Consider the following 21146-nt stretch of genomic DNA (forward strand, 5'->3'; position numbering starts at 1 on the left):
GGAGCTGGGGCGTCCGGCCGCGGGCCGCGCTGGATTTGGAGAGCCTCGCAGCCAGGGGTAGAGTTGCCGGGGTCGGAGCTACAACCGGCGCCGCCCGCGGCCAGACCGGCCACAGCGCTGCGGAGCTTACTGCACAGCGACCCGGTAAGGCATTGACCGCTCCCCGCCTCTCCGACCAGGTAGGGGACTAAGAATTAAAGTTTACCCCCTTCACCCCCTTCACATAAAAGCCCTCCAAACTAACTGACTAACATTTAAGCAATGATTTACAGATGTTTAAGCGTCTCCCGGTCTCCAGGGAGGAGGCAGCCGCTACAGTAGTACAGACCTGGGTTGACCGTGGGTCATTTTGGGTCAAGTTTGGCGCCAAACGCGAGCTTTGGTGCGCAGATGACATCTGGAAAAAATGGCCGGTTTTCGGAGCTTTTCGGTTTCTGGAACACCGGATAAAAGGTTGTGCACCTGTACTTCCATCAGGGTTCTCCTCAACCACCAGCGTTCTAGAGAAAACAAGTTATCCAACTTCTCTTTGTAGCTAATAGACCGTAAGTATACAAACTTAAAGCACACGGCATTGGGGGTTCAGTATTGATGTGGATAGAGAACTGGCTGGCAAACAGGAAGCAAAGAGTAGGAGTAAACGGGTCCTTTTCACAATGGCAGGCAGTGACTAGTGGGGTACCGCAAGGCTCAATGCTGGGACCCCAGCTATTTACAATATATATTAATGATCTGGATGAGGGAATTGAAGGCAATATCTCCAAGTTTGCGGATGACACTAAGCTGGGGGGCAGTGATAGCTGTGAGGAGGATGCTAGGAGACTGCAAGGTGACTTGGATAAGCTGGGTGAGTGGGCAAATGTTTGGCAGATGCAGTATAATGTGGATAAATGTGAGGTTATCCATTTTGGTGGCAAAAACAGGAAAGCAGACTATTATCTAAATGGTGGCCGACTAGGAAAAGGGGAGATGCAGCGATACCAGGGTGTCATGGTACACCAGTCATTAAAAGTAGGCATGCAGGTGCAGCAGGCAGTGAAGAAAGCGAATGGTATGTTAGCTTTCGTAGCAAAAGGATTTGAGAATAGGAGCAGGGAGGTTCTACTGCGGTTGTACAGGGTCTTGGTGAGACCACACCTGCAGTATTGCGTACAGTTTTGGTCTCCAAATCTGAGGAAAGACATTATTGCCATAGAGGGAGTGCAGAGAAGGTTCACCAGACTGATTCCTGGGATGTCAGGACTGTCTTATGAAGAAAGACTGGATAGACTTGGTTTATACTCTCTGGAATTTAAGAGATTGAGAGGGGATCTTATAGAAACTTACAAAATTCTTAAGGGGTTGGACAGGCTAGATGCAGGAAGATTGCTCCCGATGTTGGGGAAGTCCAGGACAAGGGGTCACAGCTTAAGGATAAGGGGGAAAACCTTTAAAACCGAGATGAGAAGAACTTTTTTCACAGAGAGTGGTGAATCTCTGGAACTCTCTGCCACAGAGGGTAGTCGAGGCCAGTTCATTGGCTATATTTAAGAGGGAGTTAGATGTGGCCCTTGTGGCTAAGGGGATCAGAGGGTATGGAGAGAAGGCAGGTACGGGATACTGAGTTGGATGATCAGCCATAATCATATTGAATGGCGGTGCAGGCTCGAAGGGCCGAATGGCCTACTCCTGCACCTAATTTCTATGTTTCTAATCCAGGCACCATTCTGGTAAACCTCTTCTGCACCCACTCAAAAGCCTCCACATCCTACCTGTAATGAGGCGACCAGAACTGCACGCTCCGCAGTTTGAGGAGCATCCTCCCCTCCAAGGCAACGGTAGTTTATTGCTTTACAGCGAATGCAGCGCTGGAGACCTGGGTACTATCTGCACGGAGTTTGTTAGTTCTCCCTGTGACCTGCATGCGTTTTCTCCAAGATCTTCTTCGGTTTCCTCCCACACCCAAGGCGCACAGGTTTGTAGGTTAATTGGCTTGGAAAATGTAAAAATTGCCCCTAGTGTGTGTAGGATAGTATTAATGTGTGGGGATCGCTGGTCAGCGCGGGCTTGGTGGGTTGAAGGGACTGTTTCCGCACTGTATCTCTAAACTAAACGATGAAAGAGCGGAACCTACTCAGAAAGTACAGACGGCCCTGTCCCTTCTTATACAGTGCCTCGGCGTCCTGGACCAGTCCAATTTACTGTCCAGGTAAACTCCAAGGTTCTTGTACTCCTTGGTAAACTGCGCAGTAATTAGGGAAAAGATAACATTGTCACTGAGACTGTCGGTACATTGGACTTTATCAGTTTGGGTATAATAGAATAGCATAGAAGTCACGATATTCTGTTGCATTTGAACAAGACGTTGGTGAGGCTGCATTTCAACTATTATGTTCAGTTTTTGCTCACCCTACTAGAAGTAGGATGCTGCTAAAATCGAAGTAATGCAAGGAAGATGTACAACTATGATGCCTGGACTCCTCAGAGTGCACGAGGTTGGGGGTGATCTCATCGAGGTGTATAAAATCATGTGAGGATTAGATAGGGGGACTGCACAATTTATTTTACACAGACTAAGGGAATCAAGAACTAGACACATTGGTTGAAGGCAGGAGGGACAACCTTTAGTGGGAAATAGGGAAGCAGCATTTTCACACAATGAGTGGGGTACCAATGCATCCACACTGCGGTCAACTGCCCTTGCGCCGTGCTACTCTGCTGCAGAATATGCTAGTCCTGTTTGGGAGAGATCATCTCATGCAAAGAAAGTTGGTGCTGCTCTTAATGACAGCTGCAGATGCATCACTGGCCACCTAAAACCAACGGATGTGGATAGCTTGCATGTCTTGGCTGGTATTGCTCCACCAGGAATCCACAGATCAGTTGCTGGTAGAACTGAGCGTGGTAGACAAGTTGGGGACACCCGCCATCCTGTCACTCCCATCACCCAGCCCCAAAACGGCTGAAGTCGAGGAAGAGCTTTTTTCACACATTCCAACAACTCTCACAGTCTCCTCAAGCAACCAAACTAGCCTTGTGGGAAAAGAAACGCAGTGAAAACCACCACCATGTAAAGATGCCAATCCCAACCAAGGAACAGCTGCCACTAGTCACAGGTGTGACTGGAAGTACTGGAAGTCCTTCGATAGGCTTTGTACAGGGATGGGCCGATGCAGGACCAATATGAACAAATGGGGCTATGCAGATGCGGCAGACACAGAATGTTCTTGGTTCTTGGTTACTTGGTCCTCCAAAATATTCCAACTGGAATTTAAACTGGAGGTGGTGAAGGGAGGGAATGTGAATGTGGAACATCTGTACAATCCATGCCCACCTACTAAGATGCCCACTTATTGGTGAACAATGCTGCCTAGAAGATCTAGCAATGGCAAACGAGAAGACTGTCTATTGTGCACGAGCCTGGCCGAACATTGGAAACAAAGATAATGGACACGAAGGAAGACTCCAGCATTTTGTGTCTACCAGATCACATACCTCCAGGCATTTACAGCTTAAAATATTAATTAAAGCCCATTAACCTCATACTGGCGAGACATTTTACTGGTATGCCACACTTATTCATGGTACCTTGCAAATGAACAAATGATTCTCTTTTTAAAAAAATAGAATATTGAATTATGCCATTGACTTCCTTGTCTTGGTGAAAGCTTAAGATGTAAAATCCTGATTAAAATTAGAAAACGTCACATTTTTAAATATCGATAGTGTACAAATGTCACCACTTTCTATTTTATTTAAAAATTTAACATTTAAACTTTCCATTGAGATTCCTCTCTTTTCTAGTTCTACCTCAATCCCGACATCTTTTGTCCTAAAATTACCATTTAGCAAGGCATTTAGCTGATTCACCTTACTATAAACTCTCAAATTCTTCAATAATTTGATGGTCCGAATCACCCCTAGTCAGGTGCATTCTTTTTTCAATCTGTGTTGTAGCCATTTGGATTATGGAAATACAAAGTTACAACATTCACAAATCACTACCATAACATTTGAGATATAGAACAACATTGTCTTGCAGAATTAGTGGGGAAAAAGGTAAATATCAGCACAAATGTGTTTTCCCTCAACTCACTTTTCTTAATGCACGCACAGATAATGCAGATTTGTGTTAACAAAAATCAAGGGCCAGGAGTGTTTCTGTCATGTGTACTGACAATGGAACAATTAAATTAAATGTGACAAATAAAATTGACTTTGACTTGAGTAGCTTAACATGCCCATAAATGGAATACACACAGATGAAATATAATTATGAAAATTTTCAAGTTGTAAACGCAATACCTAGATAGCCACAGTAATGCAAAAACAGATGTCTGTCGTACAACCAAAGACACAGTCCACAAATGCTCATCGGTGCTGAGGTTAGTGTTGTGCATTGTTCAAGCCTGATGGTTGTGTGCAGAAGCTATTCTTGAACCCAATGGTCAGTTGTACCTTTTTAATGGTAGGAGATAAATGTGAGTGAGCCTGGGTCATGTGGTGTTTTCACAATATTAGCTGCCTTTTTGAGTGCCTCGTATAGAACCCTTTGAAGGGGGACAGGTTAGTACCCGTGATGGACTAGGCAATGTCTCCCAAACTTCATCCCTGAGCATTTGAGCTGTCAAACCAGTTTGTGGGTTCTCTACCATACACCTGTAGAAGTTCAATAAGTGTATTTGCGGACATACATTTAATGAAGTAAAGGCGTTGATGAGCTTTCTTAGCGACTGGATCAATGTGCTGGGTCCACATCTTCGGAGATATGCACGCCCAGGAATGCACGCCCGGAACCTGAAGCTGTTGATTCTCCACTTCCATCCTGTCAATGAAGACAGGTTCATGGATCCTCAGCTTTCCCCTTCCGTAATCAATGGTCTGGCCAATGCTGGGAGCCAGATTGCTGTTCCAGTACTCTTCAATCAAATCTTCAACCTACCTCCTATGCTCTCCCTCATCATTACCCATTATTCACCCAACAATGCAGGTAACATCAGTGAATTTAAAAATGGGTTGAAACTGTCTCGGGCGACACGATCATGGGTATGCAGGAAGAGTAGAGCAAGGGACTCGGTACATAGTCTTGAGGGGTTCCTGTGTTGGTGGTGTTTGAGAAAATATTGGTGCTAATCTGTACTGATTTTGGTCTGCCGATGAGGTAGTCACTACATAGGGGATAAAAAGAGACACAGTTCTCTGACTTTTATGAAATAAGTTTGGAGGGCATAGTGCTGTTGAACCCGAGCTGTAGTCGATGAACAAAAGCCTGGCATATGTGCTCTTATTGTTAGGTGCTCCAGTATTAAGTGGAGAACCAGTGAGATCGCATCCCCTGTTGATCTCTTGTGGTGGTGTTGAATTGTAGCAAGATTATAGTGAAATTACGATACGGGCTACGCCCGCTCCATAATGTGGGGGAGTGGGACGGTCACCTGTAATTTCATGCTTTATCTAGCTTCACAAATAATTTACACAGGACCTATGGAAAAACCTCACTGAATTATTTGTCCATTTAGATCCAATCACTTGCAGTGTGTACTGATTGCCTGAAATGTTATTGAACAAAAAATAAAGCTAATGATGATCAAGTAGGTATGAAATCTAACCGTGAACAAGTGACAAGGAAAAAAATATTGCTGAAAGTAAGTTTTGATACATTGCAACTTGCAAAGATGACATATTCCCAAAATTAACAATCTACCACACAATTCTTTTTAAATCCACAAAGCAAAAATCTTAGCCCCAAAATAAAAATTATTTGTAGCAAGCAACTTTAAATATTAAAAAATATGCATTTTGAAATTGAAAGTTACATTTGAGTAATTTATGATATTTTAATTTCTACCTTAATCATGTTTGCCTGTCCCGCTGAGTTTCTCCAGCATTTTGTGTCTGTGTATATAGTCCAATCTGTATTTAATCACATACAATGTTTAAGAAACTAATTTAAAATATTCTCTCATCCTGTCAATAAGAATAATGAAGGCAGACACAAAATGCTGGAGTAACTCAGCGGGACAGGCAGCATCTCTGGAGAGAAGGAATGGGTGACGTTTTGGTTCAAGACCCTTTTTGGACGTTTTGGGTCGAGACCCTTCTTCCCACGTTTCGGGTTGAGACCCTTCTTAAGAATTTCATAATGTTCCAGTCTGCTCAGAAACATTGATTACATCATAGCTTCTGAATGACTGGAATCTCCAAGAAATGTCACCTGACCACAACTGACGTCACAAAAGGGAAGTTCACACCCCAGCAGCGGTTGAGAAGCTTTCTTCAAGAACAGTAGTTCGTATAAGACAAGAAAAACACACCAATAAACTACTTGCAGGTGTACAACCTTTGAGGGTTCTGCGCTACTTCGATCACCTATTTATTCTTATGCGATTGTCATCAAGTGGGAAATCAGCAGGGAAGTGCCCCAGAATAGCCACAATATTGCTGAATGATGGCACAAACACCACCATTTAGGCAGTCAAGTACATTAAGTAACAACCTTAATCTTAGTATCATATTCTCTTATTATCTATGCAATGTCAGAGCATGATTTGTTTGTCATTATGTTAAGTGAACTTAGCTGGCCAACTGTGGGCTGAGGTACTGTCGCCTGTTCAGTTCAAGTACTGGTCATAGAATCAAATGTGCAGAATTAATTCATCAAATTCATCTCTGAAGAAGCTCCGCTGACCTTGCAATCTTATGGTTATTACTTGGATCACAGCAATTTCTTAAAAACAGTGTATAAAAGAGCTCTTGAAAGCAATGGCAGTCGTGACTATGTAGCATGCTCAGTGTTCTGAAACATTGTTCTTTATTTCCCATCAGATGTATCAAACTAGTATTCATTTTCTACTGTGACCTATCATTTTTCTAGCAACCAATCAATTAAATTCTGGTAAACATTTTCATACCAAACAAAAAATATTCACAAAGCATATCCAAATGTAGCTCAAATAATTATACAAAATAACTTGCACAAAAATGAGTTGTTGGAAATGCTAACGTCACAGCTAGGAAGGTACCAGACATTTTAGATAAAAATCTCAATATGTTTGAAACACAAAGAAAGTGAGGCAGCACATGTAGAAAGGGAAATAAAATAGTTTTTTGTTTTTAACTTATAGATCCTTTACCAGAACTTGGAAAGAGGGAAGGGAGATAGCTTTAAATTGTAGAAAAAAAATGGAAATGTATGGATTGGACCAGAATGTGTGCATTGGACTCAAGCCAGGGTTACTGCAAAGATCAAATGTCAATGGGGTAGGCAGAGGGAGACAAAATGTGATGTGTTGCAATAGCTGATTGAAGTCAGAGAATGAATTCTGATGGGATAACATAGTTACATTCACAAACTGAGAAAAACAGATTTCATAAAAGTCCCAATATTGTTGCCAGTGATTCAGACTTTCTCTGCCGGCAACTCTTTCTCTAGCGTAATCAAGAAAAGGCAAGGCCTAACAGGATGGAGGGATTTTTGAACATTTGTTTGCAGTAAAATAATTTGGAATTCGTTGAAATTTTATGGCATTATGACATTGTTTTTTTTTTAAAGAGCAAGCTAATTTTATACCATCTTCCAGCACTTAATTTGTCGCCCTGTAGGTCATGGCTGTTGGGGAGATGCACATCCTGGCACTCGTCAAACATGGCAAAGGTCTGTGCCTCCTCCATGCTTCCAGACATTCAATTCCAGACGAAGATAGACATAAAATGTTGGAGTAACTCAGCGGGACAAGCAGCATATCTGAAGAGAAGGAATGGGTGACATTTCGGGTCAGGACCATTCTTCAGACTGTGAGTCAAGGGAAAGGGAAATGAGAGATATTGCTGGCGATGTAGAGTGATATAGAATAAATGAATAAAAGATACGCTAAAAAAGTAACGACGATAAAGGAAATAGGCCATTGTTAGCTGTTTGCTATGAGAGCGAGAAGCTGGTGTGACTTGGGTGGGGGAGGGATGGAGAGAGAGGGAATGCAAGGGTTACTTGAAGTTAGAGAAATCAATATACATACCACTGGGTTGTAAACTGCCCAAGCAAACTGTGAGATGCTGTTCCTCCAATTTACATTTAGCCTCAATCACTTTCAATTCCAGACTCCTGATATCCTCTGAGGGATTTAAAAAAAAACTTTCCTCATTTACCCCCACTAAACCATCCACTTCTACTTTCGGACCATTCATCTAAATAGTTCCTTCCAAATTATTCTTTGTTGCGCTTCATTGTTTTATAATCCTTAATTATGCTCCCATTCAGTATCATTGAGAAGGAAGGAAATAACTGCCAAGAAACAATAGCAACCCATCCAATCTTTCCCAAAGTTTTCCACACCTGACAATATCCACGTAAATTTCCCACAAAACCCCCTCCAAGGCAATCACATCTTACCTGTCGTGAGGTAACCAGAACTGTGTAAAATACAACTGGCGTGGCCTAACAAGCTTATGTACAATTCCAGTAAAACTTTCCCGCTCAGTCACCTGAGAATGATTAAGCTGAAATATTTGATAGTGGAGATGTTAATGGGGAATGCTAAAGCAGGATTTTACAACAGTAAATGCATTTAGTATAATAACTACACAAAGATTGTGTTTTTGGCAAAGAATAATTCTACAATAAATTATCCCAATTACCCACGCTTTTCAACAAAACAACCGAACAGATTTTCAATTATCTCCAATTCATACTTTGTGGAAGGATGAATAAAAACACATTTCCGTATCTCCTCAAAGGCAACTTTATGATAATTAATTTCTCCTAGCCGTGAGAACTAATTCAAGATGCCCTGATCACAGACCTCTCAGTACTTGTTAAAAAACGTCCAACACAGCTACATTTACTTGCTTCCAATACACTAATGCATTGTGCTGTGAGATTAAAAGACACATGTTCAGATGGACATGTTTATTTTTGTGCATAATTCACAAAAAATCAACATGCAGGTAATTAGTTAACAAGTAGTTGGTAATTAATTTACTTAACAATTAATTGTTAACATATTTAGGAAGGCAAATGCTAAACTGGCTTGAAAGCCAGAGGATAAGAGTACAAGAGGAAAAGTAACTTGCTCCAATTACAAGTCCCTGGTGGGATTGTACATGGAATATTGGATAGTCTGGTCTCCCCACCCAAGGGAGGATTAAAGGGAGCTCAGAGGTTTGGTATTTGATTCCTGCCATGGAGGATTTATCATAAGGATTGACCGGGCAGATTGGGAAATACATAGCAAAACATCGACAATCTAGGGCACTTGATGGTGTCGACGTGGAGATGATGTTTCCGTTGCCTGCGCTGTCGAGCGGCAGTTATCCGAGTCAAACAATTATGGACAAAAGGACACCAAGTGCTGGAGTAACTCAGCAGGTCAGCAAAAGTCTTTGGAGAACATGGATGGGTGACATTTTGGGTCGAGACCCTTCTTCAGACTGATTATGGGAGGGGAAGAAAACTGGAAAAGGAGAGAAGCATGACAAAGCTTGGCAGGTAACATAGGCCATAGGCAAGGGGGATTTTCTGACAGGCAGATAAAAACAGTAGGTGTGATACAGATTTGAAGAGTTGTGAATTGTGAAGCCAAGTGGAGGAATGTAAGTGGGGGGTGGGGGGAGGAAGAAATAGGTGGGAGTCCTTGAGGGGTGGGAATGGAGGGGAGGAGGGAGTAGTTAGAGATAACCAAAAATTGGGAAATTCAATGTTCATCCCATTGGATTGTAAGTTACGCCAGCGTGGGAATGGGAGTTAATATGGTTAGCAACAGGACGATCAAATAGGCAGTCCAAGCCCAAGTATTCAGCAAAATGGTCGCCAAGTCTACTCTAGGTCACACCGATGTACAGGGAACACCAGATGCAGTAAATAAGGTTACAGGAGGTGCACAAACTTGTTTCACTTGGAAGGGATTCTGGTGTCCTTGGATGGAGGTGAGGGTGAAGGTGTTATATCTCCTGCAATTTCAGGGGAAAGTATCTGAGGAGGGGGTGGTTTGGTGGGAAGGGATGACCAAGCAGTTACAGAGGGAACGGTCTCTGCGGAAAGGATGTGACTAGGTGTAGGATCACTTTGGAGGTGATGGAAATAACGGAGTATGGTATATTGGATATGGAGCTGGTGGGGTGAAAGGCGAGGACCAGGTAATCTGTATCCTTGTTCCATCTGGGGGGAGGGGGAGCAAGATCAGAACTATGAAATACAGAGGAGACACCACTCTTCCAACACGTCCAGGCACCAAAGAGGTGAAAATCCAGAAATAGCTTCCTACATGCAGCTCAACCCCTGAATGATAACCACTGCACCTGTATGATAGATGCGTGGGTGACACACACCTACAATCAAAACACACACACTGACACTATACCCTGAGGAGTCCCTTCCACTGGGAGTGAAATAGACATGGCTAGTCTGGCTCTGCCTCAACCGCCTCAGAACACGGGTCGGAAGCCCTCATGCAGAAGTGGGGGTACAACAACCATGGACCAACCAAATGTGACTGCGGGGAGGCAACCAAAACTATGGAGCACTTACTTACCTGCTCCCTCCTCCCAGAGCCCTGCAAACCAGAAGATCTCAAGGTTTTCAACCCATATGCCAGAGCCTGCGTTACGAAATCTATAAATTGTGAATAAGATCATATTTTTTAAATTCAGGATTTTCCATATGCTGACCTTTAACTGTTCAATCGGGTTTTTTACAGGGCTATAAAGAACTTAAGAAAAGAAAAATCAAAATCAAATAAGGACTCGTGTACCCTCGATTCCATTTTGGGCGACTGAGAAATCATGGAGATCACTGTACAGCTTGCAAGTGAATATCTTGATAACCAATTCTCTTTTAAGAAATTCCATATGGTATCCTAACAAATCAACATGAAAGATCATCTAAAAGATTAACCATGTTGCATTCATCAAAAGCTGCATGACAATCATTTCTAATAATTTGTTCATATTTTAGGTATCCACATCTCAAATATTTTTGTTTTCCATACATGTATAATTCTGCCCCATAATTAGTTTTTCAATACACAACCTCAAAGACATTTGGTTGTGCATATTAAGATAAACATTACAATTAAATATTTGGAAGCAGGGACAGAAATCGCTGTCAAAACATGGGGGGGGGGGGGGGGGGGGGGGGGGGGGGGTGGGGGGGGGGGGGGGGGGGGGGGGTGGGGGGGGGGGTGGGGTGGGGGGGGGGGGGGGGGGGGGAAAGGGGGTGGGGGGGGGGGTGGGTGGGGGGGGGGGGGGGGGGGGGGGGGGGGGGGGGGGGGGGGGGGGGGGGGGGGGGGGGGGGGGGGGGGGTGGGGGGGGGGGGGGGGGGGGGGGTTCCTTGGCGCCGCGCGCACATACACATGCACGTGAGGCTTTGGAAGCTTCGGCCGTGCCCTGTGGACGAAAACATCGGGAGCTGACCTGGTTGGTGACCGACTCCAGCAACAGCAGCTTCATCCACCTTGAATCGTGGGGTTTGAATCGGCCCGTTTGCGGGGTGTTTCATCGCTCGGCGTGGCTTAAAACCGGGTACAGGATCTTCCATCGCCCGACGGGGGCTTCAACATCGGGAGCCTCGATCACCTCGACGCAGCAATGTGACTGTGGGGCGATGGAAAAATCCCACGGCTAATTTTAAGCCGCGCCAAGCCGGGTCGGGCGATGAAAGGCCTGTGAACGGGCTGATTCAAGCTCCGCTCCATCATCTTTACTCCACCAGAACGTCTCCCTCCTCCAATCACCGCGTTCTATCCTCAGTACCACCCCCTACTTCCATCTCTGACCGCACCTCCCTCCTCCAAACATCGCGCTGAATCTCATGTTTCCCCCCCCCCACTGCCTGCTGACTGACGACTCGTCCAATCGGGGCCCTTGGTCATCAGTCCCACCCCACTGTCTCGCGGAAAGCGGAGATTTTTTAATTGTTTTTTTTACCGAATTACAAATCATGGGGATGGGGGGAAGATTGTCCCCCACCTCTCAAAACATGGGGGGACGAAGACGTGCCCCCCCCCTCCCCGGGATTTCCGCTCATGATTAGAAGGCACAATTCTTTGCCTAATGAGTAAATACGAGATGGTTAACATACAGGCTTCAAGGAAAATATATTTAAAAGTTACCAACTATGAAGCACAAGTTATGCAGCTATTCTACATGAATAATTCCGTGTGTCTCTGCCCTCAAACCTGTCAAGTGCCAATAGATAGAACCAATAACAATGACAGAAGGAAAATGGCAATAAAATATTGATCTAAGCAATAAGGCCACACGCACAAAAAGCACGATACAACATTCAAAATAAGAAATTAAAGGTGACAAATAATAAAATCTTAACTCCTCCAAAATGCATGAAATTATTGTGCATCACTCCCCCCACTTACCTACAGTGCCCTCCATAATGTTTGGGACAAAGACCCATTATTTATTTATTTGGCTCTGTACTCCACAATTTGAGATTTGTAATAGAAACAAACCCCATGTGGTTAAGTGCACATTGTCAGATTTTAATAAAGATCATTTTTATACATTTTGGTTTCGCCATGTATAAATTATAGCTGTGTTTATACATAGTCCCCCCATTTCAGGGCACCATATTGTTTGGGACACATAGTTTCACAGGTGTTTGTAATTGCTCAGGTGTGTTTAATTGCCTCCTTCACGCAGGTATGAGAGCTCTCGGCACCCAGTCTTTCTTCGAGTCTTTCCATCATCTTTGGAAACTTTTAATGCTGTTTAGCAACATGAGGACCAAACTTGTGCCAATGAAAGTCAAAGAAGCCATTATAAGACTGAGAAACAAGAATAAAACTGTTAAGAGTCATCAGCCATACCTTAGGATTACCAAAATCAACTGTTTGGAACATCATTAAGAAGAGAGCTTACTAATTGCAAAAGGACTGGCAGGCCAAGGAAGACCTCCACAGCTATGACACAAGAATTCTCTTTATAATAAAGAAAAATCCCCAAATACATGTCCGACAGATCGGAAACACTCTGCAGGAGTCAGGTATGGATTTGTCAATGACCACTGTCCGCAGAAGATTAAATGAACTGAAATACAGAGGCTACACTGCAAGATGCAAACCACTGGTTAGCTGTAAACATACGATGGCCAGGTTACAGTTTGCCAAGAAGTACTTAAAAGAGCAACCACTAGTTCTGGAAAAAGGTCTTGTGGACAGATGAGACGAAGATTAACTTATATCAGAGTGATGGCAAGAGAAAAGTATGGAGCACATAAGGAACTGCCCAAGATCCAAAGCATACCACCTCATATGTGAAACACTGTGGTGGGGGTGTATGGTCTGGGCATGTATGGCTGCTGAAGGTACTGGCTCCCTTATCGTCATTGATGATACAAATGCCGATGGTAGTAGCATAATGAATTCCGAAGTGTATAGACACATCCTATCTGCAGAAGTTCAAACTCATTGGCTGGCAGGTCATTCTACAGCAAGACAATGATCCCAAACATACTGCTAAAGCAACAAATGAGTTTTTCAAAGCTAAAAAATTGTCAATTCTTGAGTGGCCAAGTCAATCATCCGATCTGAACCCAATTGAGCATGCCTTTTATGGTTCCCTTAAATGGTGGGGGGGGGGGGGGGGGGGGGGGGGGGGGGGGGGGGGGGGATATATATAAACACTGCTGTAATTTCTACATGGTGAAACCAAAATATATACAAATGGCCTTTATTAAAATCTCACAATGTGCAGATGTGTCCAAGTTATTTTTTTTTCTATTACAAATCTCAAATTGTGGAGTACAGAGACAAATAAATAAATGACGGTTCTGTCCCAAACATTATGGAGGGGGACTGTATCTTTTCCCTGATCAATGGGAATTTCGTTTGTTTAGAAATATAGATCAACACAATTGATGAACAATTCCAGAGTTGTATATTTTAGTTTGAAAATATTAGTTTTTTCAAATGTATGATACTGCAATGCAGCTAATAAATCAGCAGAACGTTGTAACAAACTCAATACACGGATGCTGCAAGCCGGTTGCAGTGGTAATAAATATTCTATCTTTAAGATGGCAAAGTTTACTAAACGAACATGGAACCTTAATAATTCGCTTAATGGCAGCCATTCGTTTCCAAGTACCGAGGAGTCATTCGTGTTAATACATCAAAATATTGACCTACATAAAGCCAATTACGCAATCAGTTAAAAATCGTAATGCATTAATTTCAACAGTGCTTTGATCGGAGATGCTATAACGGAACTCGCAAAAGGAGAACGTGAAACCCCGATGCCTTTCGACTCCAAATGTGTGCGGAAACCCAGCGCAGCAGAACTGTCTGTCCATAATGATCACAAGTCAGGGGGAACATGCCGGTGAAATAGGGCAGAAAAACAGACCAGAATACTAATTGGTCCTAGTGAATGAATCAAAACTGTTTTTAAAACATTGTAATAAAAATCAGAGGAGCAAAGACTGAAGCGACAAAATGCTCCCAGGGCGATACTTGGTGATTTATATAAAATGGGGAGGGTTTGGTTCAGGAGGCTTGTGCTATTTTGAAGAGAGCAGATCTTCGCCCTGCTGAGAGCAGGCTGCTCCGCCAGGCCGCGGCCGAGTGTTTTAAGCGACCGGGGCCCAAGGGGAGCGCCGGCCTTGCAGGCCCCGATGCCTGGGACTCGCGTACAGCGCTAGGCCGCAGAGCCCGCCTTCCCCCCGCCCGCCCGCCGACAGCGGCCAGCGCGGCCGGGCTGCGCGTCCTCCCCGCGGACAGTAAGCTCACGGCCCGGCGCAGGCAGGCAGGCAGGCCGCCCGGACCCCCGCATTACTCGGCGCTCTCACCAGCTCAATCCGGGCAAAGAGACAACTTGAGCCGCGTTCAGTCGAGGCCGCACTCCTCACACCGCCACCACCATTGTTAGGCGGCGACAAGCGGAAACAGGAAGGTGGCTACCCGGTCCCACCGTCTTCCCCGTCCCTCACTCCAAACCCTGCCCCCGTCCTTCGCAACCGGCTTGTCGCCGGGAAACGTTCCGGCTTCCGCTCGGCAACAGGTCAGAACAAATGGAAACAACCTCATATTTCGCTTGGGCAGCAGTATGAATATTGACCCCCCTAACCTCTTCCTTTTCCTCTCCCTCCATCTAACCTCCCCTACCCTTGGAAAATATTATGGCAATCTGTCCTGTCATCATGTTTTAACCTCTTTTAAGTCACCCCTCTCAGTGTCATAGTCACAGAGTGATACAGTGTGGACACAGGCCCTTCGGCCCAACTCGCCCACACCGACCAAAATGTCCCTGCTACCCTAGTCCCACTTGGTCCATAACCTGTTCTATCCATGTACCTGCCCAACTGTTTCTTAAACTACCTCCTCTGGCAGCTTGTTCAAGCTCAGCACTTCAACTCCCCCTCCCATTCCCAATCCGACCTCTCTGTCCTGGGCCTCCTCCATTTAGCAATGTTACAAAATTTTGAGCTTTTAAAAATCAAGTCTGCAATTTATCCCATCCGATAAAGCATAACAATAAGTTTAATTTGACACCAAATTCACTTTCATATCTCAAGTATTAAAAAAGTTATGGCTATTTTCATACTCGGAAATTAGCATCTTGTTCCCTATTGATTTTCAATGGACATTACAAAAAAGCTGTGATCTTGGATAGTCAAAAGCCCATTTCTTAAGGAAAGATTAACATTTTTAAATAGCCTAATTGTCCAAAGATTATTCACAAATAATTCACAATATAACATGATTTTTATATCTAATTTACATTAATTTATAGGCCAAATGGAAGGAATTGTGTTCAATTGCTGTAAATAAATGCCCATTTAAATCGGCTTTCTAGTGGGTTCATGTGGAACGCGCTGGTTTAGAATGTTGCCATCGCGCTGGATTAGTGCCCTCAAATGCCGAGAAAAATACTGCGGGATATAAAAAGCCCAAAATGAACTACTCGCTATAGATAACTTGATATATAGGGTTATATATATGCCCCATTTAATGTAAAAATAAGGTACATACCTTTAATTGTTTGCTTTATAAAACCCTGGGGCTGCGAGATGTTGCGGAATGAGACAGTAATTTTAAACTATTATAACTATATTATCGAGGCCTATAAAACTAATAATACCTTTTGCGACCGGGTCTTGCAGCGATTTTTCGTTAATGATTTACTAGGCTGAACATCTGCGATTAGTACAGCCTAGTAAACATTGCGTTTTAAACCCGCCCCCTCCAAACTGCGCCAAAATCGCGGACCTGGCTGTGGGCAGATTCCCAATGACGATTCAGGTAGGTTTTGTAACATACCTACTCCATTGCCAGAGCGAGCAACACCGGAAATTGGAGGAACAACACCTCATATTCCGCTTGGGGAGTCTGCAGCCTGCGGGCATGAACATTGAATTCTCCCAATTTTGTTAGCCCTTGCTGTCTCCTCTCCTTCCTCAGCCCACGGGCTGTCTCCTCCCACCCCCCAGCCCTCGGGCTCCTCCTCCTCCTTTTTCCTTCCTTCTCCCCGCCACCCCCTATCAGTCTGAAGAAGGGTTTCGGCCCGAAACGTTACCTATTCCCTTCGCTCCATAGATGTTGCTGCACCCGCTAAGTTTCTCCAGCATTTTTGTGTACCTCCTCTGGCAGTTTGTTCCATACACCCACCACCCTCTGTGTGGAAAAGTTACCCCTTGGATTCCTATTATACCTTTTCGCCTTCACTTTGAACCCCTACTAGAAACATAGAAACATAGAAATTAAGTGCAGGAGTAGGCCATTCGGCCCTTCGAGCCTGCACCGCCATTCAATATGATCATGGCTGATCATCCAACTCAGTATCCCATACCTGCCTTCTCCCCATACCTTCTGATCCCCTTAGCCACAAGGGTCACATCTAACTCCCTCTTAAATATAGCCAATGAACTGGCCTCAACTACCCTCTGTGGCAGAGAGTTCCAGAGATTCACCACTCTGTGTGTGAAAAAAGTTCTTCTCATCTCGGTTTTAAAGGATTTCCCCCTTATCCTTAAGCTGTGACCCCTTGTCCTGGACTTCCCCAACTCTGGTCAAGAGTGTGCATCTACTCGATCTATTCCTCTCATGATCTTGTATATCTCTATAAGATCTCCCCTCATCCTCCTATGCTCCATGGAATAGAGACCCAGCCTACTCAATCTCTCTCTCTCTGTAACTCACACCCTCTCGTCCTTCGATTCGATTCGATTCAATTTATTTGTCATTTGGACCCCTTGAGGTCCAAACGAAATGACGTTTCTGCAGCCATACATTACAAACAAATAGACCCAAGACACAACATAATTTACATAAACATCCATCACATTGCTGTGATGGAAGGCCAAAAAACTTATCTCTCCACTGCACTCCCCCCCCCCCAGAGTCAAAGTCCCCCCCCCCATTACATGTCAGAGTCAAAGTCAAAGGTGCCCCCCATTCGGCCCTTCGATGGCGATTGTTCCCGCGGCCATTAACTCCCTCTTAAGCCAATGAACGCCGAGTGATGCAAAGTCGCACACCGGGTTCTTGATGTTAGAGCCCCCGGCGTGCGCTCGCAGAGTCCCGCGGTCATTCCGAGCCGTGCGAGGCGGTGATGTCAGGCCCCGCTCCAGGAGCTCTTCAACCCCGCAACTCGCGCGGGAGAAGTCGCCATTGCGGGGAGCCCTGAAAAGCGGTCTCCCTCCAGGGACCCGCGGGGCCGCCGCCGCCGTCCGCCAGACCCGCAGTTGCAGCCTCCGAATCACCGGAGGTCGGGCCGCAGCAGCGCTCCACCACCGCTCCACCCGCTCTGGACTCGGCCAGCTCCGCGACGGTGAGGTGAGTCGTCGGCACCAGAGCCCCCGGTCTTCTCCTGTTGGAGGCCGCTCCTCGTTGCAGCCCCAACGACAACGGAGACCCGACAAAGAAAAGGTCGGGTCTCCCGTGCAGGGAGAGATTTAAAAGTTACCCCCTCCCTCCCACCCCACCCCCCCCCCCCACACACACACACCCCCCACAAAAAATAACAAAAACTACATAGAAACATAGACAAAAAATAATAAAAACGCAGACGGGCTGCAGAGGCTGCTGCTGACGAGAGTCACGCCGCCTACCGTGCCTGCACCGCCATTCCTGGTCCTGGCAACATCCTCATAAATCCTTTCTGAACCCTTTCAAGCTTGACAATATCTTTCCTATAACATGGTGCCCAGAACTGAACGTAATATTCTAAATGCGGTCTCACAAACGTCTTATGCAACTGTACCTGGACCTCTCAACTTCAATATTCAATATTCTGACTGATAAAGGCCAAAGTGCCAAAAGTCTTGTTGACCACCTTATCAACCTGTGACTCGACCTTAAAGGAACAATGCACTTGTACTCCAAGCTCCCTCTGTTCTGCAACACTACCCAGAAGTTTACCATTTACTGAGTAGGTCCTGCCCTTGTTCGACGTCCCAAAATGCAACGCCTCACACTTCTCTGTATTAAATTCCATCAACCATTCCTCCACCCACCTGGCCAATTGATCCAGATCGTGCTGCAATCGTTTCCAACCATCTTCACTATCTTGTTAATCTTGCCCTGTATGTTCTCATCCTAATCATTGATGACTAACAGTAATGGGCCCAGCACCGAACCCTGTGGCACACCACTAATCACAGGCCCCCATTCTGAGACGCAACCTTCCACCATCACCCTCTGCTTCCTTTCATGGAGTCAATTTGCTATCCATTCAGCTATCTCTCCTTGAATCCCATGCGATCTAACCTTCCAGAGCAGCCTACCATGCAACACCTTGTCGAGTGCCTTACTAAAGTCCATGTACACAACATCTACAGCTATGCCTTTATGTTCAAGTCTTCAAAAAAAAAATCAATCAGATTTGTGAGACACGGCCTCCCACATACAAATCCATGCTGACTGTCCTTAATCAGCCCTTGCCTGTCCAAATGCCTGTATATCCTATCCCTCAGAATACTCTCTACTACCAACTACAGATGTTAAGCTTACAGGCCTATAGTTCCCAGCATGTCACCTGCAGCCCTTCTTGAAAAGAGGCACAACATTTGCCACCCTCCAATCCTCTGGCACCTCTCCTGGATTTAAGGATGACTCTTAAATTTCAACCAGAGCTCCTGCAATTTCCTCTCTATTTTCCCGCAATGTCCTCAGATATATCTGATCAGACCCCGGAGATTTGTCCACCTTCAAATATGACAGTACCTTCAGTACTTTCTCGACAGTAACCCTGACTGCTCTCTTGACACTTCCAATGACTGCTCCAATTTCCTCCGTCCTACTGTATTTCTCCTCGGTAAATACAGAAGAGAAATACTCATTGAGGACCTTGCCCATCTCCAGTGGTTCCATACAGAGGTGACCTATTTTATTCCTAAGAGGTCCCACGCTCTCTCTAGTTACCCTTCTCCACCTTATCTATCTATCTTTTATCTATCTATTCTATTCTATACATAACTAAAACTCTGATCTTGTGCTCTTCCGGTTTTGCATTTTATTCTATTTGCGTAAAACGGTACGTGATAGCTCTATGATTTTTCGCCGCCTTACTCACCATTCTCCTGTGCTACAAGGGCAAGACGTTTTGTTCCGATCGATGGTATATTTTATAAGTTATGAAGGTTTAAAAATCTTTAAAAACGCGCATGCGCAGATTGGTCTCCTCTCCTATCTGTCGCTGCCACGCAGATTGGTCTCCTCTCCTGTCAGTCGCCGGGACGGCGACACCACTTCACCATCGCTGCACTGATTGACCGGGTCCGCTGTCAGTCACGGGCAGCGCCCGCGAGGAGAATATACAGCTGAAAGAGCAGAGTGAGCATTACTAACGCTCCGCCGGCTGGAGCTGCTTCTGCGGGCGCCTTCGTGGTGTTGAGCGACCAACCCCACTTCATGGCCTCTGTGGTGCCCAGGCCGTTTCGTCCGACTTGGGCTTCTACCCGCGAGGCCCTGGCCGGCGATCAAGGAGGCATCGAGACTGCAGCGGTGAGACGTCACGATGATGTGGCCGCCCTGGTGGTGGGGCCTCACGGCGTTGGAGCCTCGTGACTGCGGTGGAGCCTCGTGACGGCGGTGGAGCCTTGAATCGGCAGTGAGGCCTTGCCTAATTTCAAAATCCGCGGAGAAATCTCTTTTATTTTTTTCTGTCTCATGTCTGGTGGGGGGAGGAGGGGAAATAGAGGGAGGGGAGGAGGGGGGAGTGGGTAATTTGGGGAAAGGAGGGCAGTGGGGGAGGTCAGGAGGGATTGTTGGGGGGGAGATGAGGAGTGGGGGATAGAGGGATAGAAGGGGGGTGGGGAGAGGAATTATGGAGGGAGGGAGTGAGTGAGGGTAGGAGAAAAGAGAGGGAGGGAGAGGTGATGGAGGGATTGGGGGAGGGGAGGAGGAGAGGGGAAAGAAGAGGGAGGGTAAAGATGAGGAGGGGGGCGTGCTGGGGGATGAGGGGAAATGAGCCGCGACTGCGCAGTTGGGGACTATGAGTGAGTGGTGGAATATTGCGAATGGGTGCAGACCCAACTTAGTCTAGTGTATGTATAAAATCTTTTGGGATTGGCTTTTATGCTACCCGCTAGAACTATCACCTGGCCTCTTTTTGCCCCTCTGATCTCCTTTTTTAGTTTGCTCCTTAGTTCCCGAAACTCCTACAGGGGTGCACTTCTTGTTTTTGACTAACGTCTCAATTTGCCTCGTCAGCCAAGCTTCGTTACGTTTGCCTGCTTTGCCTTTTATTCTAACGGGGATGTACGCATTGTGAGTTTTCTTCAGTACACTTTTAAAAACATCCCATTTGGCCGATGTTCCTTTCCCCTCAAATAACCTGCTCCAGTCAATTTGATTGAGACTTTCTCTCATACCCTCAAAGTTGACCTTACCCCAGTTGAGCATTTTAACACGTGGACCCTCTCCGTCCCTATCCATAACTATCTTAAACCTAACCGAACTGTGGTCACTGGTCCCAAAAGGCTCCTCCACACACACTTCATTAACTTGCCCATCCCAATTTCCCAATACTAGATCCAGCGTTGCCCTCTCACATACTAATTAAGAAAACTTTCCTGAACACTTTTGAGGAATTGCGACCCATCTAAACCCTTCATGCTACGATTTTCCCAGTCTATATTGGGAAAGTTGAAATCCTCTACTACAACTCTATGTGACCTGCAGCTGTCTGCAATCTCCCGGCACATTTGCTCTTCTAATTCC

General features: G+C 45.4%; 1 protein-coding gene across 3 annotated transcripts in view; it reads right to left on the reverse strand.

Annotated features, from left to right (window-relative positions):
• Nucleotides 1–14922, reverse strand: part of rlim (ring finger protein, LIM domain interacting) — a 51033-nt gene extending 36111 nt beyond the window's left edge. Inside the window, exons 1-2 of one of the 3 annotated variants that reach the window (XM_055644133.1) lie at nt 14774–14870; nt 10506–10585 (exon numbers count right to left, since the gene is read on the reverse strand). The gene's annotated coding sequence lies outside the window, so the exon portion shown is untranslated. Of the gene's footprint in view, nt 1–5827; nt 5893–10505; nt 10586–14773 lie in introns of all 3 variants that reach the window. The other 2 variants (XM_055644132.1, XM_055644131.1) reach the window with 2 other exon arrangements.
• Nucleotides 14923–21146: the final 6224 nt, after the last annotated feature.

This window comes from Leucoraja erinacea, chromosome 12 (genome assembly GCF_028641065.1).
Source record: "Leucoraja erinacea ecotype New England chromosome 12, Leri_hhj_1, whole genome shotgun sequence".
NCBI classification, from domain to species: Eukaryota; Metazoa; Chordata; class Chondrichthyes; order Rajiformes; family Rajidae; genus Leucoraja; species Leucoraja erinaceus.